Below are 14501 nucleotides of genomic sequence, written 5' to 3'. Positions count from 1 at the left end.
CCCTCTAGAACCCTCAGTTTGCTTCTCAGAGTCCATCAGAGTCCTGCATTTTATATATCCTTCTACCTACTTGTTTTGATTCTTTTTGTCTCCCCCACTGAACTCCATATGAGAGAGTTCTTGTTCACCCTTATTTCTCTCATGCCTAGCACAGGGCCTGCCATTCACTAAATGTGTTAAATGATATATATATGACGTTTTCCCCAAGTTATAAAATATTAACTGTATTCGATTGTTTAAATGTAAAACATATAAATAAGCAAAAATTACTCCTTATTTACCACATATCGATAAGGAGTGATTACATTTTATATTTGTATACTCATACACACACATCACACTGTTTGTTAACTTTCTAAGTATTTTCCCATATCTTAGGTTCTTCACGAACTTTCCTTTTCTGTCCTAGATTATCAATAAATAGAATATTCCTGAATCATCATTTTATAATATAGAATAAGGCTATATTTCTTTTTAGCTTTTTGTCATAGAGAATTTCAAGCATATACAAAAGTAGACAAATTAGCACAATAAATGTACATCAACTAGTAACCCTGCTCAGTAATTATCAACTCATGGTTTCTCTTATTTTATTCTTATATTCATTGTCTTTCTGCTTTCTCATATTACTTTGAAGCAAATCCTAGACATCATATCATTCTGTTCATAAATATTTCAATATGTACTTCTTTTTAAGGTCTGTTTTTAGGGCACCTGGGTGGCTCAGTCAGTTAAGCGTTTCCCTTCAGCTCAGGTCATGATCCCAGGGTCCTGGGATTGAATCCCACATCGGGCTCCCTACTTTGCGGGAAGCCTGCTTCTCCCTCTGCCTCTGCTTCTCTCTCTCTCTCTGTCTCATGAATAAATAAATAAAATCTTTAAAAAAGAATAAAGTCCCTTTTAAAGCATAACCGTAATACCATTAGCAAACCTAAAATATTAGCAGTAATTTCTTAATATCATCAAAAGCCTAGTAAGTATCACATTTCCAATTGAATTACAACTTCCATAACTTTTTTTCGTGTGTTTATTCATATCAGGATCCATATAAGGACCACACAGTTCAATCAGTTGATACTGATTAAGTCTTAAGTCTCTTCTGTAGGTTTCTCTTTCATCTTTTGTTTCTTTCCAAATTATCAGTTGAAGAAACATGGTTTGTCTTATATCTTTTCTTACAGTCTGGATTTTGCTTATTGCATCCCTGTGGAATAGTCTAACAGGTTTCTCCATCTTCTATATTTATTATAAATTGGTAGTTGTTTCCAGAGGTTGATAGAATTCAGATTGGATATTTGTGGCAAGACTGTTTCATAGGAAGTTTTTGCATTTTTCTCTCAGAGGGCATGTAACATCTTCTTTACTTCTCTTTTTGTGATGTTAGTTGCCATTGATATTTAATGCTTGGAATCAGTGGTTGTATAATCATTGCAAAATCTTGATATTTACATTCTCTTACTTTAATTTCATTTATTTTTGAGAGTCCTTCTATAATGAGATACTTCCCTTCATCTACTACTAGATGATTCAGTGGTACATTGCTTTGGAAAGGTAGAATAAAAGTTTGATTTTTTTTTCTCTCTTTTTACATCGTTTTTCAAAACAGTGACTCATTCCTAACATCTCCCAATGGGACCTAACTTTTTAAAAAACATCTTTATGAACTCACAGACTTAAATGTATTTGACGTTTCAGTCCATTGCAGTTATTATTTTCATTGATGTTCATTCATTTGTTCCTGCTTTTGACCACAGGGAGCTTCTTTAAGTTGCTCCTGAGTAATTTTGATACAATCTTAGTATGGTCTTTGATAACTTCCATGCTTGCTGGTCTGACAGAGTGCTCCGGTCTTAACCCTTATGTTTTCTGGCCCAGTTCTAGAATCATCTGTTTCTTCTGCTTCTCTGGGATCACCTTGAGAACATGTCCCTAACATGGCCAGGTTAACCTGCAGAGAGATGTGACTAGCACATGGAGGATGGCTAGATTGTACCATCAGTGGCCATCTTAAGCCAGCCCTCAGGTGACCACAAACATATGACTGAGTATAACCAAGAGCAGCTAAATCTCACCCAGATCTGCTAATGAATAGCAGAATTTCACAGGTGATCCATTGACTATGAGGAATAATAAATGGATAAATGGTGGTTTTATGAGGTTTTTGGTTTTGTTTTGTTTTGCCTTTTTAGAAAAAGGAAAGCCTTACTTACATTTAGGTATCATATTTATTCTAAGACCCTGTACTATTTCACTGGAATCTGTAAAACTCTCTAATCGAATAATTGAGGCCTTTGTATTAGTTTGATCTGCATAGTGAGTCATGCAGTAGGTCAATAATAAAAACTTACCAGCTCTTTAATTCTTAGGCTATTATATCCTACTCTCTTTCCATTACTTGAATTTTATGTACATAAAAGTAAAAATCTCATTTTCACTCATTTAATTTGTTAAAATGTAAAATTTGCTTCACAAAATAAGTTACATTTAAATAAATAACCTCTCTAGAGTTCTAGAAGAATTACCTTTTAAAAAAATTTTTAAACTGAGTCCTTCAGTTTGGACTTCTATTTAAGCACTTAAGATTTTTGTTGTTGTTGTTTTTTAGAGGATTTTTTGGTGGGCTCTTCAAGATCCAGTGGTAGTAAGATGGATTGTGGACAGGGTGCGTGTTTCTGTCCTGATAGAACAGTTTCTAATGGTGATAAGTGGGAGGCTATTTGGATATTCCTGCTGAGGCTGTACCGCTGTCTCCTGCCATCACTGTACCTGAACAAGAGCTCCAGTAACCCTGTTGCCTCCTCCTACCACTGTTCTTTGCCAGCTGCCTCTATTCTCTGCCTCTTGTCTTGGTTCTCTATCCCACTAAAAATCTTACATGACCAGAGGGAAGCATCCAAAGCAGGTTTTGTTTGTTTTTTTTTAGTGTAGGCTACATGGTTTCTTTCATTGTGAGAATTCATTAAAATAATATCAGCAAAATGCCGTAATGCATTATTTGCCAGCTAAATAGAATCCTTTATTGAAATTGAATTTTATTTATATGTTACAGCTATTTCTAAGGAACTTGCCAAATTCTTTTGTTGGGTGGGTAAAATACTGTTTTAACTAATGCCTTTGTAATTTATATTCTGTATATGATAAATAAGGCTGTTTTTATGCCCCACTAGATGACCAATAGTAATTTTCCTCTTTTTATTTTGTTAAGATTTCTAAAACTGGTAGAGGGCCTTAAAACTAAAGGAGTTGCTTTCATTAGTCTTTCCATATATGTCCATATCCACTATATAAAGGCATACAAAATAATTTTGATGATTTAGTGCCTTTAATTGTAGTAATGATACCCTTTTTTATATTTTGTGAGATTTTGTGAGAGATTTGTACTTCGGGCTGAAGAAAGAATATTTATAAAGAATGCTTTCAACAAGAACTGAAGGACACACAGTTGATATAAAATGAATAGTAGTGTAATTAGCAGGGCTGGGAAGAAGTGGGAAGCTCTAACACTCAGCCACATATCTTACAACTTATAAAGCAGTGGTAGTTCAAATGCTATAAAAGTCATTCAAGTTCAAGAAAATGGAATTCTAGTACTAATTGTTTTCATTAAATATTGATGGAAATAAGTGAGTTTGGAATTAACTACATTATTTTAAGTGAAATAAGCATGTTAAATTTTTGAAAATTGTGCTTTGCCTGTATAAAGTCGTAGTAATTATTTACTGTATAAAAGTGTCTCATTCCTGTTGGCATTAAAATCTTCCATAATGTTTACAGTGTGATTCAGTTTTCAGATATCTGTTTATATGCATATTTCAGGGATACATCTCATACATAAGATGAGTTGTATCTGTATGAATAATGATTATAAGAGAATTATATTAAAATTTTTCCCATTGTATACTTTTAGTAAACATTACTATTTGTTTAAATAAACTTGTGAAATTGTAGAAAACATTCTGTGCAAAGCTTAATTTAAAATGTAAACAGATCTTATCCCCATTCTTTAATAGGTTATATACCCTGACTGACTTTAAAATGTATTGAATTATTTATGCATATTTATGTCCATTTAATTTTCTCAATGCTGTTTTTCAGAGGAGTTTTAGCAGCTTTGATACAAAGCTACAATTTTACTTGGTAATTTCTTCCATGTTGCACAGGGAATTTTCTTTCTGAAACTGAATTAATATAATCAACATCCTTTCTTCTATATTATTTTTCTGATCATTCTTTGTGAAAAGGGTTCAATGGAAGATGTAAAAAATGTCTTCTTGAAGGTATAAACTTTTATGCACAATATCTCCTTATAATAATTTCAAATCAATATTGTCAGTCTGTTGAAAAGATCAAATATAGTCTGTATAGAAGATCAAATAGTCAGAAAATCTGATGAAAATTAATTTTTTATATGTATTGAGAAAGCCCTCATTTAACATAATTGTTTAATTTATTCTTTCAAAGCTGAAAAAAGTAGGAATGAATTTTGAAGTTGATTTTTTTCCTTCACTTTCCCAGTTGTTTCATCACTGGTCTACAATTCTGACTGATGAGAAGACAGATCTAACCATGCATGGACTTGGGAGTGACATTAATCTATGTTTTACAATTATACATTTTTATATTTTGACACCCTCCTTGGGAGAGATAGGAAGGAACATTTGGTTTGTCTTTTCTTTATAAGAAATAATTAGGACAGGAACATATTTATAAAATGTCATAGCATCAAAACAAATTATGATGGCAGAATGTTTCAGTATCAGGGCTTTCTTTGTAGATTAGAAAGATTTTCTTTGCCACCGTGATTTCTTTTATTTCCCTTAGTAGGAAATTGTGTAAACCAGTTTTCTAAGAGAGGAAAACTCAGATAATCTGAGGCCATTATTTCTCTTTTAATTGAGTCACATAATTATTTAATATGTATATGTACCATAACCTGAATACCTGCTCTAAAAAATGAGTTTGTTCTTACATTGAAATGCAGTTGATAACCATTAGCTTCCAAATGAAAAGTTCGCTATAGATTTCAGAAGCTGGGAACATGTCACTTTATTATTGTTAACTAATATTTATTGAGGACTTATTTTTGTCAGGCTCTTATCTCAGTATATTACACGTGTTAACTTTTTTTAACCCTCACAAAGCCCTTATAAGGTAGGTCACATTATTTACTGTCTTTTACAGAGACAGAAACTGAGGCACTATGAAGTTAAGCAAGTTGTACAAGGTCACACAGGTAGTGGCTAGCACCAGAATTTAAACACTAAGCCAGTGTTTTTCAAACTGCAATTTACAACTAACATTTTAAAAAATGAATAGAACAATTTAAAAAGTAGTGAATATAGAACAACAAAACAAACAAAAACCAAATAAACAAAAAACAGAAACTGTAAATGTAGAGAACAAACTGAAGGCTGCCAGAAGGGAAGGAGGTGGGGGTTGGGCAGAATGGGTGTAGGAGAGCGGGAGATACAGGCTTCCAGGTATGGAATGAATAAATCAGGGGATACAAAAGGCACAGCGTAAGGAACACAGTCAGTGATACTGTAAATAGCGACGTATTAGAACAGTTGGTATGGGGGCGCCTGGGTGGCTCAGTCGTTAAGCGTCTGCCTTTGGCTTGGGTCATGATCCCAGGGTCCTGGGATCGAGCCCCACATCGGGCTCCCTGCTCAGCAGGAGCCTGCTTCTCTCTCTCCCACTCCCCCTGCTTGTGTTCCCTCTCCCGCTATGTCTCTCTGTTAAAGAAAATCTTAAAAAAAAAAGAACAGATGGTACGTACCTACACTTGTAGCGAACCAGCATAATGTATAAACTTTGTCAAATCACTAAGTTGTATACCTGAAACTAATGTAATATTGTATGTCAACTACACTCTAAATAAATAAATAGATATTATAGAGAAAAATGAATAGAATGACGTAGCATAACATAAAAAAAGAAATATCAGTGTACATTATGTATGAATCTTTGGCTTAAGCTTTGTGTGTACATACATGTGCGTACTGGGTTATGGTTTAAAGTGACATATTTCCTACTAAAAGTTTGGGCCCAGAATGTTTGAGAAGTATTGCAGGGTACTATACTGCCTTTACTTTTTGCATCAATTTCTGAGTCTGTTTTAATGTTATTTTGTCAAGTTGCCTTTCACCTCTCATGCTGAAACATGGTAAAATGTAACCAGCATTCCTTTGCTTTAAAAAGGAAACCTTTTCCAAATTACTCCTCTTACTGTGTTTGTTCCAGGTTATTCTCTAAGCTTTTTTTTAGTAAGCCTATTTTATAAAAAAGCTGAATGTTTGGCTAAAACTGTTGAATCCCTGATGTTACAACTTGAGTATTCATTTATTTTTTCTTTTGTTTATTGAATAATACTGTGTGCCAGAGACTCTTAGTTTCTGGAAATTCAAAAGAACAAGATAGTTACTATCCTACTAAAAAATAAAATGAAGGTTGGGGTAAAAAAGCAGAAATGGCTAAGGTATAAGAAAGTATTTTGTTTTTTAAAAAATTAGAGTTTACATTCTTAAAGTGAAAGAAAATCCTAAAAGAGAGTTTGAGGTAGAGGGAAAAGAAAAATCATCCATTTTTCAGCTTTATAGTGCAAAAGCAATGTAAGCTGTTCTTTTGGTTCAGAAGTGCAAAAACAAGAAGAGTAAACATTAGGGGAAAATGAACCTGCACCAGGATTGCCTGAGTCTTCCTTGCAGTGTAGGAATTCAAGGAGAATTTACTATGATCATATCTTCAAACTGAATTTTAAATTTTGGCCCAAGCCCTAATAAATCATAGGTTTTTTTCAACCTATGTTATAATGCTGTACCATTCACAACTCTGTTAAACTAGCAGCTTCCGATGCCCTAGTCTGGATCAAAATGTTTCTAAAGAGTAAATTCTCAGATAACTTAAGAGAACTGAATTTACAAAACTCTTGAATTTACTTGTTTGCTGAAGAGTTGCCATTATTTGTCCTTAGTATTTATTGTTTCTTCTCTCTCTTTCTTCAAAGGAAAAGTAGGTGATTTTCTTTGTGTTCCTCACTTATCTTTCACCATTTGGTTGTGTATTTTTATATGTGAGATATTTCTCCCTAACACACACATTTAATATACAGCTGCATCTTGACCTGGAATTGACTACCGACATTTAACTGTTGTTGATCAGACAGCACTTCTTTATCTCTTTAAGTTTTAAGTGCTGTTTCTGACGAATGCCAGTCCTTTTAGTTCTGTTCTGTAACAGATATAGCAGGAATCAGTATACCATCTAGATGTCCCAGAGGGAAAAGAAGACTTTTTTGGGAGGGGGAGGGGAATATTGTTTAAATACCATAGGTGTTATAACCTTTTCTTTTTCTTTTTTTTAATTTATTAGGCTTCAGTCAGACTAAAGGAATTCAGTTTTTTTTTAAACCTTATGATTTTACAACAGTAAATAATGGATCTTAAAGCATTTCAGTAAAATGTAAATACAGAGAAAGAAATTAATAATTACCCCATGCTTGGATTTTTTTTTTTGGCTGATAAAATATATTTAAAGTATTTTATTCTTGGCATCAAATATGGATGCTGTTGTATGCCACATTGATGTTGGGGATTTTGGTATGAATTATATCCCTTGCCTTGGGGAATTTACAATCTAATCAGCAGAAGAATGATGTGGGGAAAGTTTAGAATATATTTCTTAGGTTGTGAGGGAAGCCCTAGTAGGTGCCTTCCTTTGTAAACAAACATTTTACGTATGCTATCTCCTTTTATCCCCTCAACAATACTATAAGGAATGTGTTATTATCTTTATTTTACAGATAAGGAAACTAAGATAACAGTGAGGTTAAGGAACTCTCCAAGTTCACACATTTTCTAAGTGGTAAGGCTGGGATCTCAGCTCTGTCCCTGTCAGTGAACTGGTAGACTTTAGGGATAAGTGGAAAGAGTATTTTAGGTTGAATACTTGCATGTATGTCCACTTCTCTCCAAAATCCAGCCACTCTTTCCTTTATCTTGGCAAAAGGGAAGAGGTATATACTTTTTGGAGAAATTATACCAGAGAAGTTTCTTATTTGAGAACACCAAGAACAGCAGAGGAGGGATTGATGGGAAGGAATGGAAAACAGGAGGATGAACTGAAAGCTTTAAGTAACAAATAGTGAAAACCCCCAGATCCCTTTTGCCGTCATGCTATCAGAGCTCTGGCAGCTAGGCTTATACCAGCCCCACCCTTTAAGACAGAAGATTGTATTACTCTTTGGATGTATTGACTGGCTCAAGAGAAAAGACCTAAAAAATGTTAACATTTAGGGATCCTCCTTGGAGCCCATCTGATTTCCCTTCAGTGAAGTTTGTCAGCTCACAGTGCTACTTAGGCTAAATGTACTTCAGTCAGCCCTTTTGTGCCTCATTCCAAAACTGGAGGTGCCATCAAGTGTTAGTAAACATTTAAAGACAGTCTCCAATGTGAAAGACTAAAACAAGTAGAAAAATAAGAAGAAACCAGAAGAAACAAAGACAATTTAGGAAACAGAAGAAACCTTAAAAACAAAATCAGCATAAAGGTCCTCACAGAGGTAATAGAAAACTATCACATTAATAGAAAAAGGAAAATGATGCTATAGAAAGTAGAATATTAGTGAAGATGGTTTTTAAAAGACACATCAAAATGACAGGGGAAAGTATCCTAGGAAGATAAAATTAGAGGACTAGAGTAGGAAATCTTTGGACTTAGATAACACATTAACTGAGTCTGCTTTCATTTATTAGGAAGGGACCCCTCTCAATTACTTAATTGGTGATGGGAGGGTCTTATATAGCAACTGCTATTTATATATTTTTAAATGTAGTATTATGTAATTATATGATACTGAAGAAAAATGTTCATGGATACACTGACCTTAAACTTTATTGTTTGTTCAGTGTGATGTATTTAGTTTAAAATATGGTTGTGCAACTCTTTCCTCAAAATGTTAAATTAAGTTCAGCAAAGTGTGAACATACATATATATGTATATATGGAGAGAGAGAGAGAGAGAGAGGTTGTGGTGCATTTACAAGATTTGCTGAAGTTTTTATTTTAAATCAGGATTACAATCTGTTTTGTGTGACCGTTGTTAAAATTTACCTTTGCTAAGTATTAGCACTCCGTATAGCAGATTTGGTTTTCTACTAGAAGCTACCTTCTAGTAGAAGTTTTTAAAATGACTCTAACAGAGGTTAACCTTACACTTAATTTAAGCAGCCTTCAATGACATTGTTTTTTAACATTAGTCAGAATATGATAAACTGAATTAACTGAAATGGATTGTGGTTAATATTACTGTCAGGGTGATGAATAATCCTGACATACACCAGCAACACACTGCCAGTCAGTAATCCTCAAAGTGAAGTATTTATTCTCTAATCATCTGAAGTTACTGTGGTGTGGAGTGACCATTCATTATTATTTATAAATGAATTGTTTTATTTATACAGCATTGCCTGTTTATCCCTTAATACTTCCTGTTTTCTTAGTTTAGTGCTGGGTGTACTAACTTGGGGTAGATTCAGCGTAGGGAACATATACCTACCATGAATTTACGTAAAGATTGTTTTCAGAACACCTAGAATTGGGTTGTGTTTTTTAAAGTTTACTAAGTACTGGTTTATAGTAGCAATAAGGTTTATGGTAAGCTCTACTTCCAATTTCAGTCTGGGGTATGTGTGTGAGTGTGCGTTTATAGAGAAGAAATGTAGTAGGAAGATATTTAAAAAACCTGCATATTGGGGTACCTGGGTGGCTCAGTTGGTTAAGCGGCTGCCTTCGGCTCAGGTCATGATCCCAGGGTCCTGGGATCGAGCCCCACATCGGTGGGGGGGTGTCATTGCTCAGCAGGGAGCCTGCTTCTCCCCTGCCTGCCGTTCCCCCTGCTTGTGCTTGCTGTCTCTGTCTCTCTCTCTCAGTCTCTCGTTGTCAAATAAATAAAATCTTAAAAAAAAAAACAACTCTGCATATTTGTAGCTTTCTTTTTTTTTTAAGATTTTATTTATTTGACAGAGAGAGACACGTGAGAGAGGGAACACAAGCAGGGGGAGTGGGAGAGGGAGAAGCACGCTTCCCATCGAGCAGGGAGCCCAATGTGGGGCTTGATCCCGGGACCCTGGGACCATGACTTGAGCTGAAGGCAGACGCTTAACGACTGAGCCACCCAGGCGCCTCAGTAGCTTTCTTTATATACTTGTGTGTGTCAACTTCTCAACTTCTCATTCTTATACTTCCCTCTGATATTCAAAACTTATTTTTATGTGAATATATAGTGTGTTTGGGGGGGCAGTTATTACTTTTTTTTAGTTGAGATATAATTGATATACAACATTCTGTTAGTTTCAGGTGTACAAAATAGTTATTTGATATTTGTAAATATTGCAAAATATTAATAATAATATTATCACCACAATAGGTCTAGTTAAACATCTGCAGTGTACATTTTATAGTGGTAAGGTAGTATCTTTTATTTTAGTCACATGTCCACATTGCTGTCTAATTCTTTATTCCCAAAGTCCACTTACTTGAATTAAACATAAGTTTATGTTGAATAAATGTGCTTCTTCAAATAATTATTAATTTGCTGGTTAACTGTTACATTATTCTGAGGACTGGGTCAGGAACAAAAGTGAATGAAATAGTCTTTACTTTTTAAAGAGTCGTATAACTGAATGTGTGTTATATAGGAACCATTTATAGGAGAATAATCTAATCAGAAACATTTTATTTCTGTGTGACTTAATTTTAAACTGTCCCACTTTTGAAAAGGATTTTTGTTTTTAATGTGAGTTCAGAGCCTGGTGATGGGTATTAAAGAGGGCACATTCTGCATGGAGCACTGGGTGCTATGCACAAACAATGAATCATGGAACACTACATTTAAAACTAATGATGTAATGTATGGTGATTAACATAACAATAAAAAATTTAAAGATTAATGTGAGTTCATGATTTATGATGTGAACCAAGTTTTTGTGAGTGGAGAAAGGATAAATTCTAAAAACAAAAAACATTGGCTCAATATAAAAGGTAGAATAGACAATTAGTTACATTTTTTAATGTTACGAAGAAAAGAAAATCAGTAGTTTCACTTAGAAAGATATCCTGTAGGGGCATCTGGCTGGCTCAGTCAGAAGAGCATGCAGCTCTTGATCTCGGGGTTGTAAGTTTGGGCTTCATGTTGTGTATAGAGATTACTTAAAAATATTAACAAAAAAAAAAAAAGGAAAGAAGTATATCCTGTAAAACAAGAAAAACCTGTAAAACTAAAAATATTAACAACTTTAAAAAGTAAATTGATTAAGTTAACAAATTAGGGAAGTTATAGGTCTAGTATGACATATCTCAGCAAATTATTTGAAAATCTGAGTGATATCTTTCTGATAAATAGACAATGATTAAAAAACAGTAGCATTCAGAACTGTTCAAATCATTTACAACCCTATTCTTTAATGCCCTTGATAAACTTGAGGTATCACTTTCTTTATTACATCTTTGTAGGATTCTGTCTTGGGCCCTGATTTGTTCAACAATTTCACTAATATTACAAATTGATCATACAACTTGCTTTGCAGTAATGACAATAAAAAATTTTAAATGATTTTGCATAATGAAATACATGAAATACTTGAGTGAAATATAAAAAAATAATATGAAGTTTTACACTTAGTCTTATAAATTTGTAGTACAAAAAAACAGGAGGAAAGGATAAGGAAAGTCAGAGTTAAAAATATCAGTGGCAGTAGTCTTGTTAATGGGAGGGAAGATCAAAATGTGGCATTTGTTTCTGACCTGTAGCCTCTGGTCACGTAAAGGGGACTGTTTATTGCAAGAGGCCTGTCAATTCACCATATACATGTATAATATACGAGAGACTATCTTACTGGAAAAGTTGAAGGCTTAGATGACTTTATGCTTATTATTAACCAACAGTGATTTGGCTTTTCTAAAAATAAATTGGGTCAAACATAATTATTATTACACTCTTATATTGTTTCTAATGTGACCTATTTTTAACCTATAATATAGGTACAAGGTAAGGGTTGAAGTTGATTTTTTACAAATGAATGTCCAATTCTTTCAATACCATTTATTGAAAAGACTATGTTTTCTCATGAAATATCTTGGCACCTTTGTTGGAAATAAATTGCTATATATGTGTGGGTCCATTTCTAAACTATTCTGCTCAATCAATCAGTATGTCTTTTCTTATATCAATCCCATACCGTCTTGGTTACTGTAGCTTTATAGTAAGTCTTAAAGTCAGATCTTGTGAATCCTCCAACTATATCCTTTTTTTTTCAAAATTATTTTAGCTATTCTGGTTTCTCTATTTTTCATATAAATTTTAGAATCAGCTTATCAGTCCTGCTGAGATTTTGATTGAGATTACATTTCATCAGTAGACCATTTTTGCTAAAAATTATATGTTAATAATACTGAATCTTTCAATCCACGAATGTGGTTTATCTCCATTTATTTAGGTTTCCTTTAGTCTCTAATATTTTACAGCTTTTGGCATACATAATTCTTGTACATATTCTGTTAATTTACCCTTAAAAATTTCATGTTTTTAAGAGTTATAAAATTTTCTATTTTAATTATTATTTCTTATATACAGAAATACAAATGAATTTTGTACATTGATCTTGTATTTTGCAACCTTGCTAGACTCAATTTTGCAACCTTACTAGACTTTTTGGGACTTTCTACATAAATGAATATATCATCTCTGAATGAATACTTACTGGATTTATACAGTGTTGACTAGAAATGTTGAGAATGCCTTGCCTTTGGTCTTAGGGGAAAAGCATTCAGTCTTTCACCATTTTGTATACTAGCCACTAGGTTTTTCATAGCTGCCCTTTATCAGGTTGAGGAAGTTCCCTTCTGTTTCTAGTTTGTTGAAAGTTTTCATTATCGTTGGATATTGAATTTTGTCAGATTTTTTTTCTGAAGATAATCATATGGTTTTCCTTTTTTAGTCTCTTAAAATGGTAAATTTTATACTGGTTGATTTTGGATTCATTTCTGAGATAAACCATACTCGATCGTGATGTATTACCCTTTTGGATTTGATTTGTTAATATTTGCTTAAGAATTTTTGCACCTGTGTTCATGAAGGATACTTGTCTGTAATGTCCTTGTCTAGTTTTGGCATCAGGGTAATGCTGGCAGAACAAAATCAGTTTTGAAGTTATTCCTTCTTATTCTGTTTCCCGGAAAAGATGTCATCCTTAAAGTTTTAGTGGAATTCATTAGTGAAACCATTTGGGCCAGGAGTTTTATTTCTGTGAAGGTTTTTTAAAACTTCAAATTAAATTGATAGAGGGCTGTTCACATTACCTTTCTGTTCTTGGATGAGCTTTGGTAGTCTGACTTTTTCAAAGAATTTGCTTATTTCATCTTTTATTCTAGATTTTGGTAGTTTTTTTTCTTTCTTTTTTCTTTCTCTTTCCTCCACCACCCCCCCAACCAAATCAGTCTGGCTATGGATTTTATTTATTTTTCAATTACTTTTTCTGTGTTCAGAAAAAGTGATCTTTGCTTTTTCTACTATTCTTCTTTTTTCTTGATTTGGATTTAATTCCTCTTCTTTTTTAGTATTTTTTTTTAAGATTTTATTTATTTATCAGAGAGAGAGGGACAGAGGCAGGCAGAGGGAGAAGCAGGTTCCTTGCTCAGCAAGGAGCCCAATGTGGGACTTGATCCCAGGACCCTGGGCTCATGACCTGAGCCGAAGGCAGACGCTTAACCGACTGAGCCACCCAGGCGTCCCTCTTTTTTAGTATTTTAAGGTGGAAGCTTTAACCTATCGATTTGAGATCTCTTTCGGTTTCTAATGTAAAAATTTAATGCTACATGTTTTTCTCAAAGCACTGATTTTACAGGGTCCAACAAATTTTTATGTATTGTGTTTTCATTTTTATTTCATTCAAAATCTTTTCTAATTTTCCTTGTGACTTTTGCTTTGACCCATGGATTATTTAGAAGAGTGTTGTTAAATTTCCATAGGTTTGGAGATTTCTCAGACATCTTTCTCTTGTTGATTTCTAGTTTAATTCCCTTATGATTGGAGAATATACTTCGTATGATTTTCAGTTTTTAAAATTAGTTGAAATTTGGTTTATGGCTCAGAAGATGATCTGTGTTAGTTAATGCTCCATGTGTACTTGAAAAGTATGCTTCTGTTGTTAGGTTAAGTGTTCTATACATGTCATTTACAACCAGTTAGGTGGTATTGGTTAACAGTGTTGTTCATATCTTAGATATCTTTACTGATTTTCTACTTGTTCTATTGATTACTGACAGAGGGGTGTTGATGTCTCCAACTACGATTTAGATTTGTCTATATATTTTTTCATTTCTATCAGTTTTTGTTTTGTGTATTTGAATAATTTGTTTTGGGGTGCATGTTATATGAGTTGAATTGTGTCTCCCAAAACAATATATTGAAGTCCTCCCAAGGACTTAGGTACCTTAGATGTGAC

The 14501-nt window shown here is 33.6% G+C and overlaps 1 protein-coding gene across 3 annotated transcripts in view; it reads left to right on the top strand.

The window, feature by feature from the left end:
* LRBA (LPS responsive beige-like anchor protein) overlaps positions 1–14501 on the top strand; it is a 737558-nt gene that overhangs the window by 552372 nt on the left and 170685 nt on the right. The window lies entirely within an intron of this gene.

The sequence above is a fragment of the Zalophus californianus genome, chromosome 2 (assembly GCF_009762305.2).
Source record: "Zalophus californianus isolate mZalCal1 chromosome 2, mZalCal1.pri.v2, whole genome shotgun sequence".
Lineage (NCBI taxonomy): Eukaryota > Metazoa > Chordata > Mammalia > Carnivora > Otariidae > Zalophus > Zalophus californianus.
This window is presented reverse-complemented; position numbering and strand designations above follow the sequence as displayed.